This window comes from Tachypleus tridentatus, chromosome 7 (assembly GCF_004210375.1).
Source record: "Tachypleus tridentatus isolate NWPU-2018 chromosome 7, ASM421037v1, whole genome shotgun sequence".
Lineage (NCBI taxonomy): Eukaryota > Metazoa > Arthropoda > Merostomata > Xiphosura > Limulidae > Tachypleus > Tachypleus tridentatus.
The window spans coordinates 74,178,880-74,188,299 of NC_134831.1; the positions used below are offsets into that span (position 1 = coordinate 74,178,880).

Below are 9,420 nucleotides of genomic sequence, written 5' to 3' on the forward strand. Positions count from 1 at the left end.
TAAAAAATCATAAGTTAAGCCCAGAAATTTAACCGACGTAGGTACCTCGAGAAGTGTTCCGCTAGGATATTATTTGAAAGGGGAGAGCAGAAGTTTCCTATTTTGTTTACTCAAGATTTGTCGCAACTATCCTCTACATGTCCACATCATCTGGAAACAAAAACGTGTATCTAGTTCAACAAAAGGCATTTCACTCACATACCACCCTTGAGACAATTGCCTCAGGAATAAGATGTTCTGAGAAAATGTCCTATATATTAATATTTACTTGATAAGTTGAAAATTGGAAACCCACGCGACAGTTTCATGCGAAGCATGTTTTGCTCATACATTGTGAAGGTTTCCTCTGCGTCGAAAAGGCAGGCGTCAGTGCATTCATTCTGATTAAACGTACTTATAATAGTCTGTGTTATGTCGGACACAGTGATCCGAAATATGTCTCGGTTTTGGGATATAGTTTTGTATTTTTTAGATATGCTGATAATATTTTTAATGATGTTTGTTTTCTAGACGTCCCCCAATACAATAATATATTTTACGATTGCTGCCACACGCTGACCTTCAACCTATGCACAATATTAATATCATTCATGCTCAGCGGTACTTCTAGTAACTTTTAAGACAAAAACTCTGGTTTTGACACCTGCTTCAGATACAGTATAAACAGACCACAGTGTAGATTTGTGCTTAAAAACAAACATCTTATTTACTGCAGCTACCTAAGTGAAATAAAAATTACTCTTTGCTGACTGCTTATAATATCATTTTTAACTAGTTGTTTCTTACAAATTGTTATTCATTCAAAAGATCCCCAAATAAAACCCTTTTTTTTTTTTTGCGTTGTTGCCGTAAGATCGCGTTCCGCCTATGAAGATATCGGTGCGTTATAGGAGTGACGGTCAAAACTCACTACTCCATTATAGTAGTCTGAAAGTTGGTGGTGGTTGCTTTGGGCTAGTTTCTTTCTCTGTAGTCTATCGGTTCAAAATGAGTGCAAACAGTATCCTACAGATTTGCGCTACAAGCAGACAAAAGAAACTTGAAGTTTTAATGATTTTTTTTAAGGTATCTTAGACTTAAATTAAAAGCACCTATAAAGAGAGACTACTTTGAATATGCACTTAAAATACAAAATTAGATAGTTGGAAATCACTCATTCATTTAGGCTTCCAAAACAACCCCACCTAAAATCAACTATGTATGATATGTCAGACTCTTAACAGCGAGTAATAAGTTTCAACATTTTTATATTTTACAATTTAAACCCAAAAGCTCTCTTTCTCTCTCTCTATATATATATATAAACACACACATACTTCCACACGCAGATAAAACTGTTATTCCCAGAATTCCGTTTAAAAATTGATGAATTTTTCAAACACTAAACAAAAACCAAACACAAAACGTTCCACTATTTGTTAAGGCGCTAGAAAGCACGAGCAAGCAATCGACAACTTCACGAAGTAGCAACGTTAATAAGGTATTGCACTATAAATCAAGTTGAAACACAGAGTAACTTTCAAGACCTTTGATCGGTTTAAATAAATATTTTTATTGCGTATTATAAAACGTTGTTTGTTTGTGAATTTTAATACATTAAGGGAAGCGTATATTAATAATACATCAAGAGTTACAATCTTCCAATATACTTAAGTTTTAAATTTAAAATACTAACCAAATATACTTTCATTTATTTAGAATATGCTATCATAAAAAGTATTTTTTTCATATGCGTGAGGTGGTATCATCATGTGTCATGATCGCCATAAATGATGATCATTTTTTGCTGCGAAGATGTGTCAGTGGGTTGGGATCGTGTATATATAAAGTTCTGTAGCCATCTTGAAGGCTTCAGTTGTTGGGACTTCGGTGAAGATGGAGATTACATCAAAACTGGCCATTGAGGGTTTATGATGTGGTTGATTAACAATGGATTTAATATCAAAAGAGTGTTTCAAAAGGAGTCCGCTGATGATACTGAGAGTGCAAAAGTCTTCATTTCGCACTGTTTTGCACATCGATAAAAAACGTACAGAGTAGTTAATAATAATAAAAATGTTACTAATTTGAAAATCTTAAAATTTAGAAAAATACCCCTCTCGACCCCTGTCAGTGTTGCCATTAGGGTATGTTCCACAAAATGTTCTATTGATATTTGCCTTACGTGATCGCGACCTTAGGAATTCATAAAAGGTGTCCTCTTAAACAAGAACAAGTTAATCTTATACACGTTTCTTTTCTTTATCTACTATCCCTAAATAAAACATGTCTTACTAAGTACAGTAATGGAACGTCGAATTTAAATATTAAATAACTACATTCAATAAAACGAAACTTGCGAGTATGAACAGTTTGTCAACTTGTTCTAGAAATTCGCCTATCGAAAGTTTTAAATTCCTCATAAAATAAATGTAATTTGACATATATGGTATTCCTAAAAAACATTAGAAGCTACTTATTCTAATGTGTAAAAAAAGGTCAATTCTTTTAATAAATATAGCAGAATGCTTTCTTTCTATCAGTCTTTCGTATTACAGGCCCGTCACGGCCAGGCATTCGACTTGTAATCCGAGGGTCGCGGGTTCGAATATCCATCACACCCAATATGCTCGCCATTTCAGCCGTGGGGGCGTTATAATGTTACGGTCAATCCCACTATTCATTGGTAACAGCGTAGCCCAAGTGTTGGTGGTGGGTGGTGATGACCAGCTGCCTTCCATCTAGTCTTACACTGTTAAATTAGGGACGGCTAGGGCAGATAGCCTTCGAGTAGCTTTGCGCGAAATTCAAACCAAACTTTCATATTACACTGCATATATCACTATTTCGTTCTTAGTTGCTCTGTTTACGCCTAGTTGATTTTAAAATAAACCCTAAATATGCGAGAATGAGTATGGCAACAAATATATATAGTAAAATGATAATTAAATTCATGCAGCTCTGTGTACAGAATTAATAGTAATTACACCAACTACGTGTAATTACCATTAACTATTAAATACCAGTGACATGGTGGTAGTCTCACACAAACATTATGTGGATTTAATTCATAATTATACTTTGAAAACATAATTTACGGTTACTCACACAACGAGGCTTAACGATCAATCTAAATAGCAATACCTTTCCTGGAATATATAAAAACTTTTAAATCCTTAAGCCTTCACAGTAACTGCTCGCTACAAAACCCTAACACTATAAAACTTAGAGAATCAGAGAAATATGTATATATATAAATTATAAGAATTATTACAGTGAAGAAAAATAATATGATAATATGTCAACCACATATGTCTATTATAACCAGTACCTTTCGCTATAGTGTGTATATTAGAGCTACCTATGCCGGCTGGGATGGAACAGACTCAATATTGGTTTTGGAATTAAGTACAAAGTTACACGATGAGCTTATCTGTGATTTGCCCACAACGGGTATTGCAATCCGGTTTCTAGCAGTGTGAGTCTGCAAAAATACCGCCGTGCCACTGGAGTGGGGGGGGGGCGTTAATATTGGTCGAAAATTATTTACATCAACAATTGCTTGGACAACAACTGCACTAATTTAAATTTTATAAAAACAGTTGTCAATCTGTATAAATAGGATTTTGTAACTACAATTAATTTTATCGATAAAGCAGTTTATACGTGCTTATTACAGTTGTAACTACAAAGCAATTGTGTACAAAATTCAAGTTTGTTTGTTTTTGAATGTCGCGCAAAGCTACACGAGGGATATCTTCACTAGCCGTCCCTAATTTAGCAGTGTAAGATTAGAGGGAAGTCATCACCACCTATCACAAACTCTTGGGCTACTCTTTAAGCAACGAATAGTGGGATTGATCGTCACCTTATAACACTCCCACGGCTGAAAGGGCGAGCATGTTTGGTGCGATGGGGATTCGAATCCGTGACCCTCAGATTACGAGTCGAAGTGCCTTAGCCACCTGGCCATGCCGAGCCACAGATTCAACTATACCTACACAGATAAGGAATGTGAACCTGACGATGACCATAGAAGGTCGAAACGTTGTTCGCTCTTCTATGTAAAGTGTTTTCTCAGCCCAAACGAGCCGTTTTTGCATATAAAAAAGATAAGGAATGTATCCAATGTTGTTGTCGTTTATCACGAGTGATAAGTTCTGATAAAACACTTATACACAGTCTTTCAACAGATCAGTTAGGCTGTTTAAATCAAGCTAAAGTGAGAAGTTTCATCAAAAATTGAATAATCCTTATAAAATAAGGAATGTACTAGATAGGTAGAAAAACAAAAATATATAGTCACGAACACTTTTATTAAATCTAAAACAGCGAAGCAATACAGTTTCCAAAAGCAGAAAGTTGTGAAAGAGAAAATATCCTGCACCTTGAACAAATGAACAATAATTAATTTAGAATTCTTGTTACCATACTATAATCGAAAACGTCGATTTTATTTGTATATTAAATCAATGCTGGTTCGTGGAAGATTTTAAGGACTAAGAGTTTTTGTCTGAACTATACATGGTCAAGTAATTAGTTCCTAATTGAAGTGGGATTCGGCACGTGATCCGTTGAGCTCTTCCATATTTACAGTTGTGGGCGCGTAATAAAATGCAATAGCCACTCCTCCCATTCGGGTAAACGATCAAAATAAATCATTTTTAATGACAAGTACTAGTAGCTGGTTGCTTTCCCTTTGGTCAGTAGTTCAAATTTAGAGGCAGTTACTTAAAACCTATAGATCTCTGATGTCCCCATTTAGGCCAGTAGTTCAAAACTAGGGTTGGCTATCTGAAGTCCGAGAGATTTTTGACCTATCAAATTGGATCATTAGTTCAAAACAAGAGACAGTTACCCAAATCCTAGGAGAACCTCTGATATAACACTTTATCCAACGCATGACAGTGGTTCTGATACGAACTCTTTCAGGTCCATGGTTTCTCTTCACCCCACTCTTGGTTATGACGTTATTTTACTTGGAGTGAAGAGATTTTGGTCAGCTTGTTATGGCCGGCTTTCTTTGAGACAAGAAGTTCAAAACTAAGAACAAATACCTTGATCCAAGAAGGAAAACAAAAATATCGTAACAGAAATTTAATTTGTAAAGGTAACTTTCCGTAATTGCGGTGTTGAGGAATACTGTTATCCCCCTTCGCCCCGTTCGCAATCCTAAAAGGTGACTGATCTGACCATTTAGACCAGTATTTCAAAATCAAAACAGCTACCTAAATCATAGGAGGTATCTGACATGGTCAATTAGAACCCCTTTCACGTATGGTGCCATTATGGTTGAAAATTCCAGTTCTCTCATTAGAGTAAAAGAGATGGTCGGGTAAGAACCGGCTGTGTTAATAGTAATATTTGACCAATGGTTCGCTTGCAGCTTCGGCCAATGACCCCAATTAACCAAACATACAACAACTCTCCTACTAGAATGGGAAATCCTGTAAGTCTAGATGCACAAACATTATTGAACCGTCACATAGGAAACAGAACAAAAGTCACTGACCGTTCTTCTCATAGTATCAACAAATTTTCCCGTAACACAGAATGGAAACATTATAATCAAAATATTTGTTCATCTAACTGCTTGAAATTACTTTCAGATTAAATTCCCATAAATTAATATGTCCATAAAGGAAAACCAAACATATAAAGGAAATATTACAGTCCCAAAACATTGAGTCATTGTTTTCTATTTCACTACTAATTTAGCAGTACTAATACTTTGATGGAACGCTGTTGTTACTTAGAACGATACACTTAAAAAAATAAACAAACAGTAATTGTTATTTAAAATAAACTGATATTTATATACTACCTATTTATCTAATATAAACAACAATGAACACACTTTCACTAACGAAAAACCGTGGCCTACAACACCCAACGTGCTCAGTGCAAAGATGAGTTTATTTTAATGTACATTGTATAGACATCAATTTTTACAAATAACAACAAATGTAACGTAATGAACTAAACACAATTAGGCTTTTTTTTTCAAGTATTAACTGTACACTTTTAATACACAAGTTAAAGCAACAACAAAGTGAAGGATTATTATCTTAATTTGGTAAAACATGATTCCAGATCATACGCTTCCCTGGTTGTTACTAAAACTCCTACTATCAGAGTCAACCAATTCTCTAACACCAATTCATAAGCTGAGATCTGTTAGAATAACGATGACACGTCTAACTTTAGAACAAAAAGTGCACTTTTTATTATTACACGAAAAGTTTTACTTTTTTTATTCTGATTTATGTCGATAATTTTGAAAGGTATGAGAGACTGATTGTGGATAAAAATGAATAAAAAAGACAAGTTGTTAACTACTGAACGCCATAAGTGTATGTGGGTAAAGATCAATTAAAGAAACGACTAAGTTACAACCCGAGAAACCTTTACATGAACCCAAGAAAAAACAAGCCCAGGATTTATGTGGTCACTAATTCAGTTATAAACTACAATATACTGTAAATAGGAGTTCAGAGCCTCATAACTTGCACTAAGGTATATATAAATGTTTTAAAAAGGGGGTCAGTATCAACTTCTTTTTCTAAAACCCTCAAAATATGCAGCTTTTCGATAGCTATATTATTTGTAATATACAGACGTACACAAACCCCTATCACTATAGTTATCCTTGTAATTAGTTATCATATGATCTAGTATCAGTTTGTTCATTATTTAACAGTTCAGTATCTACAGAATAAAAGAACATCAAAACATATAGACAAAAAACAAATATACACGAACTATTAAAATAATCAAACCCTACACAAACACAGATACATTATGGTGAGCGAAAGACAACTAAAACATACCATATATGCAATATATAGTTTTTTACTATAAAAAGCATTATCTTGATTTGACTATGAATAGGGTTCGCATGTAAAATTTGGCTTCGTATCGTAAATCATTCACTACTAATGAGTAAACGAGTAGTGTATATGTTATAGATTCTTCAAATATTTCATAAATATATAGGGTTGCCCGTGAGTCTCTACCCATCCATATATCTTACGTATCCAGTGTATCTGTGTGCTGTCCCTCATTCTCGCTGCATAATATTATGCGACGCCATGTTCTGTGAGACATTTTCTTCAACATAGCAGGGTTTATTGTTCCAAATGCCGCGTTAACAGCTGCCTTCAACTCATCATAAGTATTATAACATTGTTTAGACAAAACACATAGATGGGTAGGAACTTACGGGCCACCCTGTAGATTTAGAGTGATATATAACAGACATTAAAACACCATACGTATAATACATTATTCTTAAAATATTAGCTTCAGGTATTATTTAGATATATAAAAACAAATGCTACCTACCTACGTATTATAAATCAACGGTGGTCGACCATCTGAATCTAAATCCTAACAGAAATAAGATAAACTAAAACCTTTTCAAATGGTATTTCCTGCTTAGGCCTGTCTACTTATGGGCGTTGTAAAAATTATTTTATATCGACGCTTCTCTCAAGTGGCAGTACTCCCTTTATTTTAAGCGAATCGCAAGCAGAATAGCCAATGGTGAATCACACTTGATGTAGGATTTGGCAATTGACCCAAGGCTCACACGTACAGGGGTGCCCTAAAATCTCCAATGATAATTATCAATTTCAGATAACAATAATAATAACAAGATTCCTGTTCCTGTGTTTTGTGTTCATTTCCAAGCTCTCATTTGAAAGAATTTTCGGGCGAAATAACCGTAATACCAGCAGTTTTTAAAACAGTTTGTTTGTACGAAATAATTTATTCAATTTGAAGGTTTTAATTTAAGTATTTAGTCTCAACTCATCTACAGATAGTTTTCCAAAAATTCGAAATTTTTGCCTAAAAGTACTTAGACGATATTAAAATTACAAAAGTATGTGACTGCAGAGTCAACAAGACTTTTGTTTTCAGCCGCGAAACAGCGTCTCAAATAATGACTCCAGGTGTTTTTCTTTAAGTACGAACTTTTAGCCCAAAACTCCATCATTTCTCGATCGATTTGAGATATAATAACAAATTTGGACTCAGAAGTTCAAACCCTTTACATTGATTATTTGATCACGCCCAATATCTCATATTTTAATTTACTCTATTCCTGCCTATATTAATTTTAAGTGCCGCGGTTACTGAGGAATCCCTCTTGTATTCTAACCACGGCTGGTAACGTATTTAAACTGTAATTAAGATAAAGTACAAAACAACATTTCGACCTTTTTAGGTCACCATCAGGGAAAGGTCATTTGTGTTAACGACAAACTACGAATTGTTGTAACATAAACTGGAAAAACGATGATTTTCATTCATGGACATGGCCGGGAAAAGGTCATTTAAGGTCATTTGTGTTAATGACAAACCTTTCGTGTTATACTATCTGTAGTCATTCTATCACGAAAGCATACTTTATATTTATTTCCTAATTTTTTATGATGGTTACGAGGTTGGTCAAGTGGCAGATCACCACATAGTTAAAGTATAGAAAAAAACATAAAATATAAAGACTTACTGCAAACAAACGTTTAAAATGTATTTAGGCTACACATTTTTTCAAACCAAGATTTCAAGAAGGTAGGTTGTGTCTTTAGTCAAAAGTTTCATTTTATAAAAAATCTAAATGCATCTTAGTTACTAAGTTTAATAAATTACAATGAAATTCTACGGTACCAGTACAATTATTTATGATTTTTTTGGTTATTCAACTGTATATATAAAACCTAAAAAAAATTGTTTGATATCCTCCACATACGAAATTTTAAAAGGTTTAGCAGCCTACGTCCATCAGCAACCAAGTTCAAAGATTGTAGCGAGAAGGGATAATTGTTTGTTTTACTTCTTGATTTATTGTTTTAAAGAAAAATAAGTTTCATAATTTATTTCTAAATAGTAATAATCTATATATATATATATAATGTATAATAATTGAAATGTGCCTGTATATTAGAAATTACTAGTTCACTAAAACACAGGGAAGACAGAAAGGTCAGTTTTATATTACTGGATATGTAACATGAGTGCACGTGCACCGCATCAATGCAAGTTATGTAATGTTTCCTAGGTATGACTGGAAGGTCAAAATAATAAAAAAAGTGTAAATAAATAGGGTTATGAGACTTAAGCTACTTAGAATAAAGTATTTTGTGTTATAATATCTAGTAATTCAAGCAAGAAAAAACATAATTCTTATTTCTTCATTTTTTATGAGGTTTACGAGGTTGGTCAAATGACAGACCCACATAGAGTGCAGAAAATAGCATAAAGTCTGACCAAAAACCAACATTTGAAACGTATTTAGGAGGTTTTAGAAATTACTCAAATAATATTTGAGATTTTTGGGATTAAGAATATTTTTTAAAATCATAACATGAAATTACTTTGCACTAAGACTGGTAACTGATTTTTTGTATACAAAAATCCTGTAATCGTTACTGAAAG

General features: G+C 33.7%; 1 pseudogene across 1 annotated transcript in view; it reads right to left on the reverse strand.

Moving 5' to 3' along the window:
* LOC143255979 (putative fatty acyl-CoA reductase CG5065) overlaps positions 1 to 7,449 on the reverse strand; it is a 96,229-nt pseudogene extending 88,780 nt beyond the window's left edge. Inside the window, exon 1 of the transcript XR_013030948.1 lies at positions 7,324 to 7,449. The product of XR_013030948.1 is annotated as a putative fatty acyl-CoA reductase CG5065 (transcript). The remainder of the gene's footprint in view (positions 1 to 7,323) is intronic.
* Between the last annotated feature and the right edge of the window lie 1,971 nt (positions 7,450 to 9,420).